Below are 22548 nucleotides of genomic sequence, written 5' to 3'. Positions count from 1 at the left end.
AAACTTCGGAGCACCACAAGGCCTCTGCCCCATTCATTTTCTACCAAAGTAACAAGGCCTTATGTTTAATCCACTTTCTTACCTATTTGAATAATGCTGAGCATGTTATTTTTAGCACCATGTTTGTACTAAATATTTCTTCTCATCAAAAAGAAAAGAAAAAAAATGTAGGAACTTTGGTTAAAGCTTGCTTACCTCTTCAGGCCGGGAACTTTCTGTTGGCCTCACACGTTTTTTATGAACAACAACCTTCCGTTGCTTTAGTTCGTTATTCATGGGTCCAAGCCTGTAGAGAATATGCAGAGTAACACATGAAAATCCAAATCTAAAATTGAACATTACAATCACAGAAAATCGAGGATACCACTACACACATACATGGTGCAACATCCAGGAGCCTTCATGAAAACATGAGAAACTGCTAGACCAACATCCTTCCAAGCTATAGAGTTCCTACCATCCTCTGTGCTAGTACTTGCCCCACCTTGTCGCCCAAAATCTCTGAGCAGACAGTTTACAAAGTCTGAAGGGATAATTCCCTCTTTACTGTGTGCTTTAACAGATGTAACCAACGTGTTCGTGATGTTCAACAGAGCTTCAGCATCTGCAACTTGTTCTCTAGGTTTCTGTACTGAAAACCAAATTCAAGAAAACAATATTGTTTGTAGATTTCAGCCCACCAATAACCAGACTAACACATACACATAATAAATTTAGATGATTAAGCTAGAATCAACTTGCTTGAAGAACAACACCATTTAAGAAATTTAAAAAACCCATAAAGAATATAGGGCAAATTACACCGATGATCCCTATATTTTACCCCTTGTATCATTTTGGTCCCTACACTTCCAATTGACTCAATTTTGACCATTAATTTTAAATTTTGCGTCAATTTCGTCCAATTGATAATATCAATAGTGCTTTTTAAGAAAAATTATCACTAAATTAATTGAAGTTAACACACTGAGTTTGATAAGTTTATAATATTACCTTTAAAAATATGGCATATGACACTTATGTATATATTTTTTATTAAAAAAAATACTAAGAGTTATAACAAATTGGACCAAACTGAGACAAAATCATAAATTCAAGATCAAAATTGATTCAATTAAAATTACATGGACTAAAATGACACAAGGACCATGACACTTATGTGAATATTTTTTTATTAAAAAAATGCTAAGATTTGTAACCAATTAGACCAAACTGAGACAAAATCACAAATTCAAAATCAAAATCAAATCAATTAAAATTACAAGGACTAAAATGACACAAGTACCAAAGTACAAGGACTACCATCGTAATTTGCCCAAGAATATAATACCTTTTACCCACATACTAATAATCTACTGTTTAGTTTGATGGCTTTACAAAATGCAGGAAGCAAACACAGCAACACGTTCAATAGAAATCAACTATTTAGTTAAGCAACCCAACTTACCCAACTAACCTAATACATATAAATAAACACATACATAACTTCTAAGCACATATTATCTATACTGATTTTAAACTATTAATGTGACTAATTTTGTAAATACCTAATTGATGCAAGTTTTCCACTTCATTGATGATCGAATTGAACTTGTCCGAATTGAACCTTGATAAATCATCTCTCTCATCTACAACAAACAACAATCAGAAACACGAAACACAAAACAATAATAATAACCAAATAAAATTAAGAATTTGTTAAGAGGAAAGTTAATTACCAGAAATTAGGTGTTACACGAAACAGCTTTGAATAATTCTTTCTTATTTGGTTTTAATTAGATAAAAAAAATTGGATTAAAGTTTCCTGTGTGTTACAAAACTACAGCAAGAGCCTGGTAATCAGAGAAGTACTGCAGCCACATAATATACCGATATATCTAAATACTTTTTGATATACCCAGAGGAAATATATCACATGATTGTGGATATTAAATACCTTTGCCCTACAACTGACTGCATCTTCGAGTTTTCCCTCTTCTAAAGCTGTTTTTGATTGTCTGTCGTCCATCTGCAGATGAGCACGCTGCATGCTGCCGCAAAGAAACGGAGAATACAGAAGTTACACAGAGCACTGACCAATTCAGTGTCATTATTCTACCAAGCAAGTAACATGGTGTATTGCATTGCACTAACACTAATAATAATGTCTACTTTCCCGACATTTCTAAAACACTGTTAAACTGTGAAAAAAATACCGGTACGCAATGTTTTCGCCAACTATGCTGCCGTCATCTTAGGTTTCCGGAATCTTTTTATTTAAATCAAGAAACACAAAGAAAATAAACTATTTAAAAGCAGTTAAAACCTCTGGGATATGCAAGCTTTTGTACAAATAATAAAAGAGTTGCTGATCTCCTACTACTTAACTGCATAGAAATTAAATATTTAAAATCGTTAAATGGCTCTCCAAAGAAGATTATAAAAGTATAGGCAGATTAGTCCCCGTTAATGGGGGTCTTGGAAGGGTGGCCTACGTAACATTTGAACATTATGTACCAAGTGGTTTCCCTCGAATTCAAACCACAACCACAAGGCTATTGGACTGATTTTTAACCAATAAACTAGTGACCCCTAGTTTTCTCCAAGCAAGATTTTAAGCAAACAAATACAACCATAGGTCTTATGCACGAGTATAATTTAGCCAAAAATTTCGCTATCAGAAAAATTTTGAAAAAAAATATATGGGAAGGAGAGTGAATGACTAGGGAAATTTCATGTCAGTGAAGGATGGATTTTTTGGACTTGCAGCGGTCTATAAACAGGGTGAGGATTTGGCAATTTAATTAGGCCAGAAAAGAGAAACTTTTGCCATCATAACAATAAATCTACATGGTCACAGAAATTAACACTCTTGGATTGCATAATAATATTTACATGAGCTAAGAAATTAACAAACAGAACCTCATCAACAACCCAATTAAATGAAGAAATTAAACACAAATAAATCTACATGGTCACAGAAATGCCCAAAAACTAAGTAGGAACAAAAAAGAAATGAAATTGTTACTGAAGAATTGTCCTGGAACGACCCGTGCTTCATCACCAAAAGCAATAATAATTCTGGGGAAAAAAGAGAGTACAAAGTCAATCAACAAATAGAAAAAAAAAAAAAAAAATTGAATCTTCATCTATTATTATGCAATTTTCTGAAGCTTTCTAGGCTCTGCATTAACACAAATGTTCATAACTAAGCCTCAATTACTTATGTGCATATACATATATGTTGGATTGAAATGTGTGTGTGTTTGTGTGTGTGTGTGTGTGTGTGTGTGTGAGAGAGAGAGAGAGAGAGAGGTTTACCTCAGTCGGCGTTGCCAGGTTTTCGTTTTGGGGCAAAACCCTAATAGTTCAATCGGAGGGACGGGTTGAATCGGCAAAGGTATCTGAGACGCCACACCACCGCTGCCGCTGCTAGCTATCGTCTCTCGATGCTCACCGTCGTCGCTCGCTGCTCGCAATCGTCCCCCCTTGCTACTGCTGCCGCTGCCGCTGCTTGCAGACGTGAGAGTGAGAGAGAGAGAGATGAAATTGGGGATTTTTTTGTTTAAGGGAGTTTTTTGAGTTGGTGAGAAACAAAAGGAGGGGGGGGGAATTTAGATAGAAAGAGGGGGAAACGAAAAGAAAAGAAGAAAAGAAGAGGAGAGGCGGTGTGACGTGGTTTTATTATTATTATTATTATTTTTTTTTTGTAGTTAATGATTTTTTTTTTTTTAAAATTTTTTTTTTTATTTTTGATTGTTTTTTTTAGTTACTAAGGTTGAAAATTTATTTGTTTCATTTTTATTTTAATGAAAAAATTATTATTATTTTTATTTGGTAGAAATTGGGGTAATATTTTAATGAAAAATATTTTCTATTAAAATAAAGTTAATTTTTTGTGGTTAATTAAAAACATTTTCTCGCGGCCCATTTTTTTTGGTTACCAAGAATTAGGAACTAATTTTCTATGGTGGAAGAGAGGGAGCGGCAACAGTAATGAAGGTGGTAGATAAGAGGTAATGGTGGTGGTGGTGGTGATGGTGATGGTGAAGGAAATTAGTAGTGAAGTTGTGGTAGTGGTAGAGGAGATGGCGTGGCGGTGGTGGAGGAGAGGTAATGGTAGTAGTAGTAATGGCAATAGTAGTGGTGGTGGTAGTGGAGCGGTGGTGATGGTGGTAATAATGGTAGTTATAGAGGCGGAGTGGCAACAGTGGTGGTAGTGGAATGACATTTACAGTAATGGTGAAGGTGGTAGAGGAGATGGGTGGTGAGAGAGAGAGAGATGAGTGAAAGACAGATCGATGTGCCAGAGGTTATAGTAGTTTTGGCGAAGCTGCATCTTGTTCAGATGCTCTTGCGACGCCATTGACATCTTCGAAGAGCTCGAAAACCAGGAAACTCTAGCTGATGATGAAGATGAAGAAGATGAAGATTTTCAAAAACACTTCTGAGAGATCTGTTTGAATTAGCAATTGAGCGCGACTCCGACAATGCAAGCGCGTTTGGTTGATTTCATGGCAATTTGGGGCTCGAGAGAGGGTGAGAGGACTTCAATTGAGGGTTGAGATTGAGCGGTTAGGTTAGGGTTTAGCTTGTTTCGAGGGGTGTGGTAGAGAGAAGCTTGAGAGAGATCAGGAATCGAGACGATGACTCAAATTTGATTCAGATCTCGACGATCTTTCGGATCCGGCGGAGGCACCAGTGGAGGAGAAGGAGGATGAGCCCAGCTGGTGCAGTGGGTGTTTAGGAGGGAGAGAGAGGCACCAACAGTGAGGTGGTAGTCGTAGAGGTGAAGTGGCGACAGTGGTAGTAATGGTGGTAGTAGAATGGCGTTTGCAGTAGTAGTAAAGGTGGTAAAGGAGATGGGTGGTGAAAGAGAGAGAGAGATGAGTGAGAGACAGATAGAGAAGAGAAAGAGAGAGAGAGAGAGAGAGAGAGAGAGAGAGAGAAAGAGAGAGACAAAGACAGAGTGATGAACGAGAGAGAGACAAAGTGGTCGCTAAAAGTGCATTTTCTTGTAGTGGATAGATAAATCGAGAGGGAGCTCAGTAAATAGAGAAGACGGAATGGAAAGAGTGAGCAACGCCAACATAGTGGGAGAGAGAGAGAGAAAGAGAGAGAGAAAGAGAAGAGAGAGAGAAGGACAAAAAGATAAAGAGATAGAGAGAGAGACAGAAAAAGAGACAAAGAGAGAAGAGAGACGAACGAGAGAGACAGAAAGAGAGATAGAGAGAAGAGAGATGGGCGAGAGAGACATAGAGAGAAGAGGGATAAACGAGAGGGAGAGAGAGAGAGATAGAGAGAAGAGAGATGAGCGAGAGAGACAGAGAGAGATGAAAGAGATAGAAAGGAGAGAGATGAGCGAAGAGATATGGAGAGAAAAGAGATGAGAGAAGAGATAGATGAGTGAGAGACACAGAGAGAGAGAGAGACAGATAGACAGAAAGAAAAGAGCGATGAGTAAGAGAGAGAAAGAGCAGAGAGAGAGAGGAAGATGAAAAAACGGGTGAAAAGATATAGACAAAAAGAGGAGAGAAAAAAAGAGCGAAAAGAGATAAACGAGAGAGAGACAGAGAGAGATGAGCGAGAGAGATAAAGAGAAGAGAGATAGAGAAGAGAGACAAAGAGAGAAGAGAGATGAGAGAAATAGACACAAGAGAGATGGACGAGAGACACAAAGAGAAAAATAGAGAGAGAGATAGATAGACAGACAGACAGAGAAGAGTGATGAGTGAGAGAGAGAAAAATAAGAGAGACAGAGACATAGAGAGAAAGAGACAGACAGAGAAGAGTGATGAGAGAGAGAGAGAGACAGAGAGACAGAGAGAGAAGAGAGACAGAGACAGAGAGATAGGAAGATGAAAAAATGGGTGAAAAAGTTCCGTGTCTAAAGTCTCCTTTTCTAGTAGTAAGTTGTCTCTATCATTCATGGATAGAATAGAGGCGCGGATTTGGGAATTGTATATTTTATATAAAAATCAAATTGAAATATTTTATACAATCACACCTATTTAGGGAGTGCGATTAAATATATATATATATATATATATATATATATATAATTACACTTATTTAAAAAGTGTGATGAAAAAGTAGTAATGTATATATAATCACACTTTAATTAAAATGTGTGATTAAAATATATATATATATATATATATAATCACACTTATTTAAAAAGTGTGATTAAAAAGTAGTAGTGTATATATAATCACACTTTAATTAGAATGTGTGATTAAAAAATATATAAATAATCACACTTTAATTAGAATGCGTGGGTAAAAAATATATATATAATCACACCTATTTAAAAAGTATGATTAAAAAGTAGTAGTGTATATATAATCACACTTTAATTAGAAGGTGTGATTAAAAAATATATAAATAATCACACTTTAATTAGAATGTGTGATTAAAAAATATATATATAATCACACTTGTTTAAAAATTGTGATTAAAAAGTAGTAGTGTATATATAATCACACTTTAATTAGAAGGTGTGATTAAAAAAATATATATATATATATATAATCACACTTAATTGAAAAGTGACATAAAAAATAAATATTATCACACTCAATCAAATTAAGTGTGATTAAAATATCAATCTAATTTTTTTTATCACACTTCCAATAAAAATGAGATCTTTTTTTTTTTTTTTGTCAAAGTGTGATCTTTAACTATTTTTGTAGTAGTGGAGAAACAGAGAGAGCAAGAGACTGAACTTATTTGGGTCTATGTACATATTGATAGAAAATAAATTGGGCGGTAATGTAAGAGTGTATTCCCACCAAAAACATGAATCTGTGTTTTCGAAATTGTTTAACTTTATTGTCGACAAAATGTTTTTTGGTCCCTAAAAATAAGTATTTTGCCGACCACATTTTTGGTCGGCAAAGATCAAAAGTAAAAAAATTTCATTAATATTTGGCGACGAAAATATTAATCGCAGAAAAGGTACCTTCGCCGACAAATCTTTTTAGTCGTCAAATCTCAATCAACGGCGACTAAAATATTTGTCGCTAAATGTATTAATTTGGCGACTAATTTTTTTGGTCGCTGAAAATAAGTTTTTGGCGACCAAATTTTTGGTCGCCAAAGAGAAAAATAATTTTTGGCGACCAAAAGACCATAGTAGTCGCAAAAAAAAATACCTTCGCCGACAAATATTTTTAGTCGCCAAATCTCAATCAACGGCGACTAAAATATTAGTCGCTAAAAGTACTAATTTGGCGACTAATTTTTTTTGGTTGCTGAAAATAAGTTTTTGGCGACCAAATTTTTGGTCGCCAAAAAAAATGTGACCTTCCGCGACCAAATTTGTAGTTGGTCGGCAAAAGCATACCACTTTCTGCGACCAACTCATTTTTTGGTCGCCAAAATATAACATTTTGCGACCAATAATATTTGGTCGCCAAAAATAATGATCATTCGCGACTAATTAATATTTGGTCGCCAAATGTCATTTTTTTGCGACCAAAATTTTTTTGGTCGGCAAAAGTGGTCGGCAATTGTGTAAATTCTTGTAGTGACAAGAAGTCTATACAAAATGATGTATCATATTTAAAAATCAAAATGTCCATCATTATAGTATAATTATTTTTTTATTAAAGGCTATATCCATTCACAATTTACATCAATTCTCAAATGTAATTTTTTATTGCTTAAAATAATAAAATAATAAGGTTTGTGGTTCTATTGGAGTTCCAAACCTCAGAAACAGCAAAATTGGATATAGAGTAGTAAATCAACACATTTGCTACCCACTTTAAAATGACTTAGTTTATACTAAAGGACATTACAATTTGGCCCTATCCTTTGTGCTTTGTTGTATGAAAAAACTATTAGACATAGAAAGTTGAATAAGACATTTTAAATAGTATTAAAATACAATTGCCAGACGAATTTTTCATTCCAATTTTTTTTTTGTTACTTTTTGTTTCAAGATCAAAAAAGTCAAAAACAGATATAATAGAATTAATTACAGTTAATTAATACCCCTGTACTTACATAAATTTAAAAGGGTAGTGCTAGATCCACACAGTGATTCACCCCGACCTTGCCCCTATGACACGACTTGATAATGTAGCGCTGATGTGGAAAATAATTTAAAATATTTTGTGAGAGCAGAATAACTGGATTTCCTAATTGGCAAATATGGCACATCCAAGCCCATTATTGATGGGCCAAATTCAGCCAAGGCCCGTTGGGCTTAAGAAATTCTATGTAGAGTGGATCCAAATAGGTGGAAGTATGTACTGAGTACGAGATGCAGAACTAATTAGCGTTGGGGCCAAGTAGTGGAGTAAGGTCGACATATTAGTCCTCTATGTGGGCCCAAGATGTCCCACTCTGGAGATATAATAGGAGGATGGGTCTCGACATGACAATGATGATAAACTACAGGGGAAATTATTTGAGGAATGATGACTATAAAAGGAAACTGATAGTAAGAAAGAAGGTAGGCTTTAACTACTTAAACTCTCAAACATATAAAAACTCTTTTTTCTCATCCAAAGACTAACTTGCCCATCGGAGTGCTAATTCCAGCACCCTTGACTGGAGTATTTTCTTATTTCAAGCATCAAAGTTAAGATTTTTCAAGGACTTGTTTGGAATGAAGGAGTATTGTAAAACCACCCCTCACAATTGGCGCATTTGTAGGAATACTCAAACTTATCCATGGCAAACCTAGTTCAAGATCCTCCAATCATTGGAGTTGATGACATGGCAGCAGGAGGAACTTTCAGTCTAGAAGAAACCCCCGCATGAAGGTCCTTCAATTTTGACCCACTAACTCCTTCTTTACCATCAACCTCTGCAGATGATGCCATGAAAACCTTGATAAACCAAGTAAAGTGTAATAAACAACACTTAGAGGACATGGCGCCTGAGAATGAAAATCTACTCCAGGATTTGGAAAAGTCTAGCAAATATCACTACGTCGTGAACAAGGCCGATCGCCAAAAAGGAGAGCAAGGCAGCAACGTCAGCCTCAAAAGCGTGATGTTAGTAGCAGCATGATGAATTCATATTAGGAAGAACCCAGAAAATGGAACTGGGATGGCGATCTAATTTATCTGATGAAGGGAATTCCTTGCAAGCACGATGCACACGAAAAAAGAAGGATAATGATTCCGACTTAGAAGACCGGCAAAATCCTTTTGTCCGATGAATAGCAAAGGTCGTCTTACCTAAGAAGTTTAACACACCATCATTCACCCTTTATGATGGAAAATCGGATCCCACTAATCACGTATGTCATTACAAACAAGCCACGACGTTGCATGCAAATGACGAAGAGCATATGTGTCATAGCTTTCCCAACAGCTTAGGGCCTCTCGCTATTAGCTAGTATCATAAGCTTGAACTAGCTTCAATCAAGAGCTTCCATCAACTCCAAAAAATCCTACCGGGCCAAATTCATCACTAATGAAACACTGCCCAAGCAAGCAAATTCCATGTGGGCAATAAAGATTGGAACAAATGAGACCCTACGTGAATACTCGGTGCATTATTAGGAATGTTTTAATTTGGTGGATAACGATTGCAATGACTCTATGACAGTTACAACTTTCAAGATGGGATTGAATTCGGATAGCCCACTTCGAAGTTCCTTGACCCGGAGGCCCACAAAGTCAGTTTGAGCTTTGATGAATAAAGTGGAAGAATACTATAAAGTCAATGATGATGCGCTTAAAGTTAAGGTTGTGCTTTAAATTACAAAATGGGCAACACCAGTCATGGTGTAGCCATTGGCCATCGTGCCTTCAAGCAGGACCACACTGCTGAGAAGAAGCTAGAAATCGAGGAAGTCTAGAAAAGATAACTACCGAGACTCACGCCAATGTAACGAACAGTATTAACTGGACATCAGGCATCCACGACAGTCAAATAAGAAGTATATTAAGTTCTCTAAGTTGATTAGTCAAATTCTACCAAAGATCAAGCACCGTACCTTCTTTAAATTGCCGACTAAGATGACTGGGCCCCCAGGTATGAAGAGGAGAGACCAGAGATATGAATATCACAAAGATCATGGTCACTTGACTGATAAGTGTTATGCCTTGAAGGATCATCTAGAGGACTTGGTTCGGGATGGATCATGTAGAGGACTTGGTTCAGGATGGTTATCTGATTGATTATCTCCCAAAAAGGTCTATACCGTCTAATGTATTAACCATACAATCCGAGTCTCCCCCACTTGGCATGATTCATATGCTATATAGCATCCCACCTTTGAATAAGGTAAACACAATCCAATCATATCTAACCCCAGAGTCCTCCTAACTTTGTCCCAAATCAAGCATGCAATCAAAACAGTAGCAAATAACGCCGACTAATGAGATCAATTTTTCTGATGCCAATTTAGTGGAGCTAACCCTAGCTCACGATGATGCTTTAGGTATTGAATTACGAGTGAATAAGTTTGTCGTTGAACGTATCTTGTTTGACTAGGGCAGCACTTTAGAAATTATGTACTACAAGACCTTCCTTAAACTCGGTCTCAAAGATGCAGATCTTAAACCAGCAGATTACCCACTTTTTGGCTTTAATGCCAACCCCGAATATCCCGTGCGCAATATTATACTGCCAGTGCGTGCTAGCACTAGGACACTAGATATGGAATTCTTAGTTGTCAAACTTTCTTCCTTCTACAAACATGATCATGGGCCGAACTTAGATCTACGCAATGAAAGTCATACCAAATACTTACCACCAACGTTTACGGTTTTCGAATGAGCATGGCATTGAGCAAATTCGTGGATCGCAGAAATTGACAAAAGATTGCTATCTTACAACTTTAACTAAAAAACCAAAGGAGCTTAAGGTTAACTCCATAGAAATTTCGGACCAAGAAAGTCTTGAAAATGTACGAAAAATTCTAGAAGAAAAAGTAACTAAAGATTTAGATCGGGTTGCAAACCCTGATGATCTCAAAAAGTTTTTCCTTGTTAAAGCAAGCCTCAATAGTGCCGAGCAGTAAGAATTGGTAGCTTTTGTCTTCTTGGCATCATTGGTGTCTATGCATGGACCAAGTAAGACATGCTTGGGCTCGATCCAGAAATAGATGTGCACTAATTGAATGTCAACCCAAAAGTCAAGCCCATTATTTAGAAGAGTCGCCGTTCGGCCACAAAGCATGTCGCCGCCGTTGTTAAGGAGGTTGATAAACTACTAAAAGTCAGGGGAATTCGGGAAGTCATTTATCCTTCATGGTTGTCCAACACTGTGGTGGTTAAAAAGAAGACAGGAACATAGTGAGTTTTTGTTGACTTCATAGATCTAAATAAAACTTGTCTAATAGATTGTTTTCCTCTTTCCCGAATTGACTAGCTTGTGGATACCACTGCTCATCATTAGTGAATGAGTTTTTTAGATGCTTATCAGGGTTATCATCAAATTGCCATAGACCCCACTAACTAGGACAAAATAACATTTCTCACCCTAAAGGGAGCCTATTTCCATAAGGTCATGCCCTTCGGATTGAATAAGCTAGGACAGCTTTCCAGAGATTGATCACTACCATGTTCAAAGATTATTTCACCAAAACTATGGAAGCGTACATCGATGATATGGTGGTGAAGTTCAAACAAAAGAGTTCTCATTTGGCTGATCTTACCACAACTTTTGATATATTTCAAAAGTACAAGATGAAACTTAACGCCTCAAAGTGTGCATTCATCTTGGTTCAGAAAAATTCATCTGCTACATCGTAAATCATCATAGGATAGAAGCCAATCCCACATAGATTAAGACTATCATGGAACTCAACTCACCTAGATCTGTTAAGAAAGTCCAGAAATTGATGGGTATGATAGTAACACTCAAAAGGTTTATTAGCCGATCCTTTAACCGATGCAGGTCATTTTCAGACACTTCGTTTGGGTAAACTATTCAAGTGGACTTCGGAATGCCAATCAGCTTTGAAAGGACTGAAAACTTATCTCGGATTCGTCCCTCTCTTATGTACTCTTATGTCGGGTGCTGTGCTTATTCTGTACTTGGCAGTGTCTGATCATGCAGTGAGTGTCATCCTTCTTCGGGAAGAACTCGGTGAGTAAAGGTCTATCTTTTATATGAGTAAATCAATGGTCGATGCAGAAACATGATACTTACCCCTAAAGAAGTTGATTTTATCCCTCGTCGTGACGACCAAGAAGTTAATGCACTACTTTCAAGCTTATACCAGAAAGGTTTTGACAAATCACCTTATTCGTTTGATACTTCGCCAAGCGGAGTCCTCAAGGTGAGTCTCCAAATGGGCACTGGAATTCAGAAAGTATGACCTGCAATTTTTACCAAGAACAGTTGTCAAAGGACAGGTTGTGGTCGATTTTATTGTTAAATTTACCAAGCTAGTGAGCAGAGCCTAGTTACCCTACCAGCCCAATTCATCTCCCAGCCTTAGCAGGAATGGCAAATGTATGTAGGGGAAGTTTGGCAGTTGTATTGTGATGGATCATCCAACCAATATAGTAGGGGGGGCAGGAGTTGTTATCATGACCCCTGAAGGAGTAGTGGTGAAACAATCAGTCAAACTTGGCTTTGACACCTCGAACAACAAAACTGAATACGAAGCTCTCCTCGTCAGTCTTCGAAACTCACTCTAGCTAGGAGCTAAGTGCTTAAATGTCATATGTGATTCCAAACTGGTTATTAATCAATTAAATGGAGAGTATGCTGCTAAGAATGATCGTATGGCAGCTTATATGAGAATGGTTAATTCTTTGTTAGGCAAATTGATAGTCAGAATGAATCAGATAACACGTGATCAAAATACTCACGCCGATGCTCTAGCTTGTTTAGCCTCAGATGTGAATTCGAAAGTCAAGCGGACCATTAAAATGAGTTTCATTCCGGAGCTGAGTATCAATACTCCCCAAGAAGATCCCGTTGTGCATGTCATTTTGGAATCGAGTTGGATGGATTCCATTGTTGCATTTTTGGCTTCTAAGTAACTACCAGAGGATAAGAATGAAGCCCATCAACTAGAAATAAGACTTTGAGGTATTATTTAGATCTTGAGGGGAAGTTGTATAAAAAATATCTTTCAGAGCCATATTTGGAATGTGTTCATCCAGACAAGGTTGAAAATTTCCTGGCCAAAACACATAAGGGTAGCTTTCTCCACTAACACATCTACTTGATGAAGAATTGAATTCCTTGACTAGTCCTTGTTCTTTTGCTTAGTGAAGGTTGGATACTATTGGGCCATTACCGAGAGCTTCAGGCAACAAATGATTTTTTACTGTTATTACTGACTACTTCACCAAGTAGGTCGAGGTGGAGCTGTTGGCATACATTCCTGATAAAGACATTAAACGCTTCGTTTGGAAGAACATTATAACTCGCTTCGGCATTTACAGAGTGCTCATTTCAGACAATGACACCCAGTCTGATTGCGGTGTTTATCGGGAATTATGCAACATGTATAGAATTAGGCCTTATTTTCTTCACCAGCATTCCTGCAAAATAATGGGCAAGCCGAGGTTTCCAACAAAGTAGTGTTGGATGGCATCAGAAAATGGCTGGAGATAGCAAAGGGCAAATGGGTTGAAGAGTTACTGAGTGTATTATGGGCTCACCGAACTACGTCGGAAAGGTCTACTGGGGAGACTCCATTGGCTTTGTCCTTTGGCGATGAAGTAATTATACCTTTGGAAATTGGTCTACCAACTCTTCGAACAAGGGCCTTTGATACTAGGAGAAATGATATGATGTTGGCACTTGATATGGATTTAATTGAAGAATTTCGAGACAAGGCACTTATGAAAATGACGCGATACTAACAGAAACTTGCTAAATCGTATAATCGACGAGTGCATCTACACCTATATAACCCAAGAGAGTTGGTCCTCAAGAAAGTGTTGTCTGCTGGTAAGAATCTCGCCGACGGCAAGCTCGACTCTAATTGGAATGGCCCTTACCAAATTGATTCCATTGCTGGGGAAGGGACATATCACCTCTCAAATATGAACGGCAAGAAGTTACCTCGACCCTGGAATTCTACACATCTTCGCAAATTTTGTCATTAGTATTTATTATTTCTTGTTTCCAGTATATATTACTTTTCTTCCTACAAACATTTATACATATAGTCAATGATAGAGGAAGTTCTATTCATTCATTGTTTATTTAGTATTGTTTCACTTTGATTGCCATTTACGCATCAATAAAAGTCTTCGAATTCGGTGTAACCTCCGTGCTCAGCATGAAGCGCTATCAATAAAAGCCTCCAAATTCGGAGCAATCTTCATGCTCGACACAAAGCGCCATCAATAAAAACCTCCGAATTCAGAGCAATCTCCATGCTTGGCATGGATTGCCATTGGTTAAAATGCAAAGCATCGCATTTAGGGACATCATATCATCCGATTTAGCAAGAATTCAATTTTGAATGCAATTTTCAATTCAAATTTTATTAAGGAAGCATCATAACAAATACAAATTGTATGATAACATTACAAGTACATCTACACTACGCTCGATATTTGTACTTCATCATATTCAACATCTAACTCATTATAGCTCGGCATCAATCGGTTGAAACCAAGAATCAAATTGGTTACAGCCACCGTTTAATTCTTGGAGGTAGTTTCTTCTTCATCAACAGTTTTCTCGGCATCATATGCCTCGAACGACATTGTGCAGCTCTTGCATAGCGGGGAAGCAGAATCTACACCTGCCGCTTGGAGGGCTTTTGTCCATTCATACTTGAAGCCATGATTCTCATATCGGCAAACATCATCGGCTAGCTTTTTCCTTAGGTTTGCACCCTCTTTTTCCCTTCGATGAAGCCCTTATTGTAAAATCGACTTTCGTTGAGGTCTTTTAGAAAAAAACTAGGTCGTTTCTCGATCGGCTATCACATAATCCACTTAGCGTTTTGTTTCTTTGTTTTTTATCATTACCAAATCGACTGCCCCGCCACTTTTATCTTCGCCACTCTAGCTTTTCAAGCCTTCGAGTTAGCCATTTTCTCAACCACATCCAATCAGCGGTCTAAGTTTTGAATTTGCCCATCTTTATGATTGATCTCCCTTAGGGTGGCATGGAGGTGCATGCCAATTTTATACAAGCAATAGAGCCCCCTCATCGTCCCATGAATTCATTACCAGAAAACCATATAGTCACCCTGATCCATTATTGATTGATGTACTTTAGCAAGGGAAGATTTGTTACATAAACTCTATAGTCACATTTGCTTCGGTCATTGGTTTGTTCCCAATGAAAACCGTGAAGCTCAAAAGACGTAGTGGTCTACCCGACTCATTTCGAACTTGGGTGCCAGCTGTTCTGCTGTCCCCTTTCTCATGGACACCACTTCTGGAAGATCTCCTTCGGTGTTCTTTTCTGCTCATCCATTGCTACCTTAGGGACCGTCATCTATTCTGCTCCTCTAATTCTATCACACTTCTACAACCGGAGTCGTTGGGCGCTTGCTAATTCATTTATGCGTCTAATTCTGCTAAACTCTTCCCTTTCCCTCCCCTTTACTGCTGAAAAACAGTCTTCTTGACATGAACAGTCTTTAACAGATCTGAGCTTCGCACTTCTGAGCTTCGCCGATGATAGATTTCCATAGGGAATGATTGAATGACCTTCGTGAACCTAAGCTGTGTACTTTTAAACTTTGCCGGTGATGAATTTCCATAAGGAACGAACGACCTTTATGAATTTGAGCTTCACCGGTGCAGCGGTTGTTTCGATACCACAAATAGTGGATTCAAGGGGCATGTCACTTTAAATGAGCCTCATAAGGCTACTTTTGATGTCATCAAGCAGATGCCACATGTCTACTATGCCATGATTTATCAAAGTATGAGTCACCAATTGCTTCATACTTGCTCGGCTTATTTTGGTGCTTTTCCAGTTGGGGCAAAAGAAACTCGACACACCGCAATCGGCTAATTGTATTGCCTTCATTTTCAAATCGGGGTAGGGACAAATAAATGTATCTACTAGCATATAGTTTACCCCGTTTGTGAAAAAGCATGGTGTTTACTCAACATGTGATATACTTCAGTTGTGAAATGATTTTGAATCGGCTAATTGTATTGCCTTCTTTTCCCAATTGGGGCATGTGCAAATAAATATGTCTACTAGCGTATAGTTTACCCCGTTTGTGAAATGGCAGGGTGTTTACTTGGCATGTGTTATACTTTGGTTGTGAAATGAGTTCGAATTTCATTCATTGCATACAGGTGCTGAGTTGTTGTTATATACTTTGTGATTTGAAATTTTTATTTCTAGCAATTTTTATAGAGATCCCAAGTTCTTTTTAACATAATTATATCGTATTGAAGCTAGCACATCGATGGAGACAGATTATTGAAATGTTGAGCATTCATTTGCATATTTTTTGCTAAAAGGATTGTTTTCATTCATAAATTGACTTGTAATAAGTTTGGATCAATTTATACATGAAAACATCCCTAACACATTCTAAGAAAGTAAAACAATACAAAAAAAAAAAAAAAACTAATAACAATTTAAGAAAATAAAATAAAATACAAAAAACAACAAAAACACACTAAGGAAATGAAAACATGATTGTGTCTTCTCAGCTTCAAGCTTATTTAGGGTCTGATTCTAGAGGTTCAATGTCTTCTTGTTCAAATAGAATCGGCACGTCCAAAGTAATTTACGCAGCTGAAAGGGCTTTGACCCAGTCATTCTTGAAGCCCCGATTTTCAAACTTTAAGGCTTCGTCGGCATATTTTTCGGTTGCCGTCATCTCACCATCTTTGAAGGCCTTTGAAGCCGCTGACTTCACCTCCGCCACTTTTCTTTGTGCTTCTAGCAACTCGGCTTGCACTTTTTTCAATTCCTCATCCGCCATCTTGAAGGCGGTATCAAATATGTTTGCCTTTTCTTTAGCGGCACGGCATAACAAGTCGGCATGTTTTGTCTTTTCCTACTCAGCAGCAACTTTTTGTTGTTCTGCATCAGCTCTCTTTTGTTCAGTTTCCGCTTTTTCCTTTACTATCACAAGCTCAGCTGCTGCTACTTGGGCGTTCTTCCCTTCGGCCGCTATTTGTTCTTCGAGCCGGTTGATCAACTCCACCGCATTGTGGTGATGGTGGCTGATGTCAGCAATTCATTCTGTGGCCTGGAAAAACAAAAGGTTTGAGATGAAATTATCAAAACAAGTCAATAATCAAATGCGGCATGATCAACTTAGAAAATTGTCGACTGGGCAATAGACACAACATTCTCTTCAACTCAGAACTTGGCTTCGTCTAGCAGAAGGGTGATGGTTGTGGCTCTTTCAGACTAACCCAAGGCTCTTTCAAAGTTGAAGCACCCCTCGATATGTGCGCCTCCTTCACCTTCGGCTGAATTGGAAATGGAGTCGTGAGGTCTATGATAGGGGAGACTCTTACTCTTTTTTCAACCAGATGCTCAGATAACTAGTTAGACTCCACAGGTCACTTGGTGCCCCTTTGAGCAGCTTTAGCTTCTTCAACCATCATCACGGGAACAACTTCTTTTTGTGTTGACTCTGTAGAGACAGTTTGCTCGGTGACCTCCATTTGGATCACCACTTGCACAAGAGCTTCCTTACTAGCGTTGGTAGCTTCCATCAGCTTCTTCTTTACTGCTAGCCTCTCGGCATTTCTTTGCTTGGCGAATTGTGCAAGTGAAAGTGTCTCGCTGCCCATGTCTTTAGCTCTAGATCCTGGCAGATCGTCTAGGTCAAAAAAGATATTAGTTTCCTCTTGAGTATCAACTTCAAGGTCTACTCGACTAAGAGAAGGCACAAACTCTAGATCTTGGTCTGAACTGTTGACTTTTTCCATACCAACTTCTCGCATACCGACTTCCTCAATAGCTATATTTGGTCCTGTGACCCCTAATGTGCATATTATTTTTATATATTATTTCATTGAGCATAATTGCATAATTAAGTATTTAATTTGTTCTTATCTGTTTGTTTATGGAAAATTTGTCTAAGTGTTTACTTTGAATTGGAAATTGGAAGCCAAAATGGATTCAAAAACTAGAATTGACTAGTTCAATAGGCTAATTAAAATATTTAGAATCATATGGCAAATTTGATTAAAATTTGATTCAGATCAAAATAATTAGAATAAATTAATTAGAATTAAGCCTAATTAATTAAGCTTAATCTCACTTAATTAGTCTAACCTAATCCAACTTTATATATATGTTATATGAGCTTAATTAACTCATTTACATCAACTTCTTGAGCTGAAATTTAGGGAGAGAGGTAAGCAACACTTGCAGAGAGAGATTGGAGAGATTGTAGAGAATTTGAATGGGATTCAAAGAACTTTAGCTAATTCAACTTCAATTCAAGCTCTATGTATGGAATTCACCCATAATACTTGTAGATAATTCATGTAGAAAATTGAATTCACCAAGTTGTAGGATCATTTGCATGTAATTGGAAAGAAAATGAAGGAATCAACTTGTTCATGGAAGAATTAAGTTAATTGTGTGCATGCATGCATAATTCATCATTTTCAAGCTTAATTTTCAACAAAATCCTTACATGCATGATGTTTTACTAGCTATCTTTGAAGTTTCTTCATGATTTCACACTAAACATCTCACATGAACATGATTTGAAAAGAAAAAAGTTTAATTCAACACATGCATGGCAAGAACTTTGAATTTGGAGCCTTGTTTTGAAGAATTGAAAGAGAATTTGAGATCATGGGCGCTTAATTTTCATGAATTCATGTTTTATAAAGTGTTTCTTCATATTCTCTAGAGCCATGCAAACTTGGGAGTTGAAACTCATGTTTTTGAACTTCAAATTCAATTATGGAAAACCCAGAATTTGTGCACTTCACTCGAGCGATGAAGTCGTCGCTCGAGCTCACTTTGCATGCATCCAGTATTTTTGCAGACACATTGCATATGGCTCAAGCGACCTAATTACAGCTTGAGCGAATCCACCCTTTATTCCACATGGCTTGAGCGACCATCAAGCACATATTTTGACCATTCAGTACTTTTGCAGACATGCCACACTGCTTGAGCAACCAAAGATGCGCTCAAGTGAACTACCTTATTTTCAGCATTTTTGAAATACACTCCCATGTGCATGTTTTCATTCCCATGCTCTTTTAGGCATCAATGGGTATTGTTTAGGCATTCTTAATAGGGAAATAAACTAGAATTAGCGGAAGTAATAAAGGAATATAACTGAGCCCATTAAGTAGTGCATACATGCCAAAATCACAAATATTAAAAAGACTTTAAACTTCATTTAAAATTATATACAATACACCAAAGTTGGACTTCTCATATATCGTCATTCATATCAAGTTCCAGAACATCAAAATAAACAAAATAAAACAAAAGATAGGTTAACAAAGCTCGATTCCTCTTGAGTCCAAGCAAGCCCCTTCACGGAGGCACTTCAAAAAGGGCTTCACAGGGGTAGACACCGAGGCTACCTTAAATTTGACGTCCCGTTTGCTCACCTACATATATATAAAGGAGATGGGTGAGCTGAAACCCAGAGAGTAATATCAGTATAAAGGTTTTATATGAATGAAGTCCAGCATGTTACAAAAGGTATCTTTCGTTTCCAAAACAATTCATGTCAATAAGCAAACCATTACAATATACAATCATATCAATCTTTTCTTTTCATAACAATAAACAATCATTCAATTTAAGTGGTACATCCAATAGAGTATCAAAGAGGCAATGTATTGAAGCCAATAGGACCACAAGGGTCAATCCAATGGGACCATGATGGGTCAATCAATAATTCATAATTCAATGTGGACCATCAAGGTCTAACATCAGAGATCTCTGTGTTTCAATTAATCCAATGGGCCACAATATTGTTTTCCCCAAGTAAGGGCCTATTAATCAATGGGCCACGGTATTGTTTCTCCCGGGTGAGGGCCTCATTAACGGATGCCACAAATACAATTCAAGAGGGACATTCATTTATGGACAGCAAAATAGAATTCAAAATACCAATCTTGGGCAGTTTCAAAATACATTATGAACATAGCTTTATAAAGACATTACTCATAGTGGGTTAAATCGATATTAGGCCTCAACTATCCACCTACACAATATACATATTGAAACACAAATCTCAATCAAACGTTCTATAATTCAATTCCCTCGTTATTATGTTATGATGGTTTTTGTCATTGAGAATGAAAGTAATCCGGGATTATTGGCCGGTCATAACCTAACCCTATAGAAGCAAGTTAGGGTCTTGACAGATCCTCTATTCTTGGCATCTTCCTCAACATTCGCTTCACCATTCTTGCTACTTGATGATTCAGCCACTCCTATATCTCTCAAGTTAAGGTGGTTTTCAAATACGAGGGTTGTAAGCTGTTGTTCACCTTTAGGAATCGGCACGTTGTCAGTAGTGATAAAAGAGGAGTATGTAGGATTATGTTGAAGTGGAATGTAGGCAACACATCCTTGGTCTTGTAAATTCTTTCGGGCAGTGTAATCGAGGGTGGTTTTGATTTGGAGAGAACTTTTTCGTCCCCTGAAGTGAGGGCTTTCTTGAGTTCGATACCTGCAGGAAGGAACCAGATAGCAAATTGTATATTGAAGGCTGATTAATATTAAAACTAACTAAAAAATACTTGGTCACCTGGTTCACCCTTCTACCTAGGAATGGGGTTCCTTTTCTGCACCGAATTCCCAGTTCCCTTGGACGAGGACCATAACGTCGTCAACCTTTTTTCTTGAACTGGCAAGCATGGTTACTAGTTGACGACCAGCATCTTTAGCCCTCAAAAAGAACTATCCTTGCCGACCAAAAGATTTGGTGAAGGCGTAGCAATGACGAATGACAGGAATTTCTAAGTTAATACTAGGACAATGATTGAGTTATGTGATTCCCAAGGTGATTCGAAAGAAATTAACATTCAGCTGAAAGAGAATCAACCCCCAGAAACGGAGAACAGACCTAAGCAAAGAATGGAGGGGGAAATGAACTCCACCTTCATCAATCGCCAGTAAAGAAAGGATGATGGTATTTACGTCGGCCCTCTCAAGGTTTACCTCTTCTTCCCCAACAAGTTCCAGTTGAATGTCGTCAAGGATTTCAAAGTGACGACAGAAAGAGGTAACCCTAGTCTTAGAAATGAGGTTTTTCAAATGATTCGCCATGGATAGATTGAGGGCAGAGTATGCAAAAGAGATAGGATGGAGTTTAAAAACAGAAAAAAATAAAATAAAATAAAATAAAATAAAAAATAAAAAATAAAAAAATTATGAAATGAAATAGAAGCAGAGCTTAGAGGACTTACAATTATGATTGTGAATGCACAGACAATGAAGAATAGGGGGTGTTTGTGGTTCGGTTGCGGCCGGAGAACCTCCAATTCGCTATCCGTCCGCTGGATTGGCAGATTGGGAAAAATCAATCTACATCCATCCATTGAATTGGCGAATGTAGATTAAGCGGATTAGCAAATTGGCGGATGGATGGGAATCAATTTAGCGGTTTAAACTTTTAAAAATTTTGAACATAATACAACAAATTGTCAACATTTTTTTTTATAACAATCCAACTCAACATAATCAAAAGATTATCAAATAATTGTCAAATACCAATAATAAATACATATAAGAAAACCGTGCATTATCAAAACTATTTCATTATTTTTTTTATTAAAAAACTATTTAATTTGAATTTTTTTTAAAATGACAAAATTAAGCCTTATATTTTCCACACAAAAATATCAAATATTAACACTTGTCATTTGATACAAGGATTTTCAAATTGAAAACAACACAGAATATCTAAATTCTTTTTCAATTGAAAACACAAACAGAATATCTAAACAAATTGAAAACACAAAGTCTTACAAATTACTAGGGTTGCTCGCAGTTTGACAGTTCGGTTGCGGCCAAAGGAACCTCAAATTCGCCATCCATCCAAAACTAGGTGGATTGAAAAAAATCAATCTGCAACCGTCCGCTCGTCATCACGCATCCGTCTAAAATGCGGTGGATCAGTTCGGTTCAGTCAGTTTGGGCGGATCAGAATATCCGCTAAACACCTCTAATAGAGATTGTGAAGTAACTGCAAATGAAAAGAGTAAAAATGAGAAGTTATGGAGTGGAGGCTATTTGGAAGTGAAAGGGCAATTAAAGGATGCTTTTTGAAATGGCAATTAATAAGGAGTGAAAAGAGAATTTGAAGAGGCAGGAAACTTTGCGTATTCCCTATTCGTCGTGTCAGAAGTGAAGTGACGTATCCATCACGCGCCCAGATTTCAAGGCGCTTCAAATGTAAGCTATGATTGTCAACTCGACCAAGTGAGCAACCCAGTGAGAGCCAAGCACGCAGGCTACTTGGTATTCTAGGTAGCCAAGTGCTCAAAGGGTAATTATGGGAGCCGAATACATGGATTTCCTAATCTGCAAACAAGGCACATCCAAGCCCATCATTGATGAGCCAAATTCAGCCAAGGCCCACTGGGCTTAAGCAATTTAATGCCGAGTGGATCCAAATAGGTGGAAATATGTATCGACTACAAGATACAGAACTAATTAGCATTGGGGCCGAGTAGTGCAGTAAGGTCGGCATATTAGTTC

At 37.5% G+C, this 22548-nt stretch overlaps 1 long non-coding RNA gene across 1 annotated transcript; it reads right to left on the bottom strand.

Annotated features, from left to right (window-relative positions):
* Positions 1-153: 153 nt before the first annotated feature.
* Positions 154-3574, bottom strand: LOC145806758 (uncharacterized). The gene is made up of 6 exons (XR_014350244.1): positions 3301-3574; positions 3008-3060; positions 1937-2030; positions 1548-1628; positions 379-631; positions 154-286 (listed from the first exon to the last, which is right to left on the bottom strand). It is a non-coding gene; the product is annotated as an uncharacterized LOC145806758 (long non-coding RNA).
* Between the last annotated feature and the right edge of the window lie 18974 nt (positions 3575-22548).

This window comes from Camellia sinensis, chromosome 14 (assembly GCF_055761805.1).
Source record: "Camellia sinensis isolate YWXY chromosome 14, ASM5576180v1, whole genome shotgun sequence".
NCBI classification, from domain to species: domain Eukaryota; kingdom Viridiplantae; phylum Streptophyta; class Magnoliopsida; order Ericales; family Theaceae; genus Camellia; species Camellia sinensis.
The sequence above is the reverse complement of the archived record's forward strand: the minus strand, read 5'-3'. Positions and strand labels throughout refer to the sequence as shown.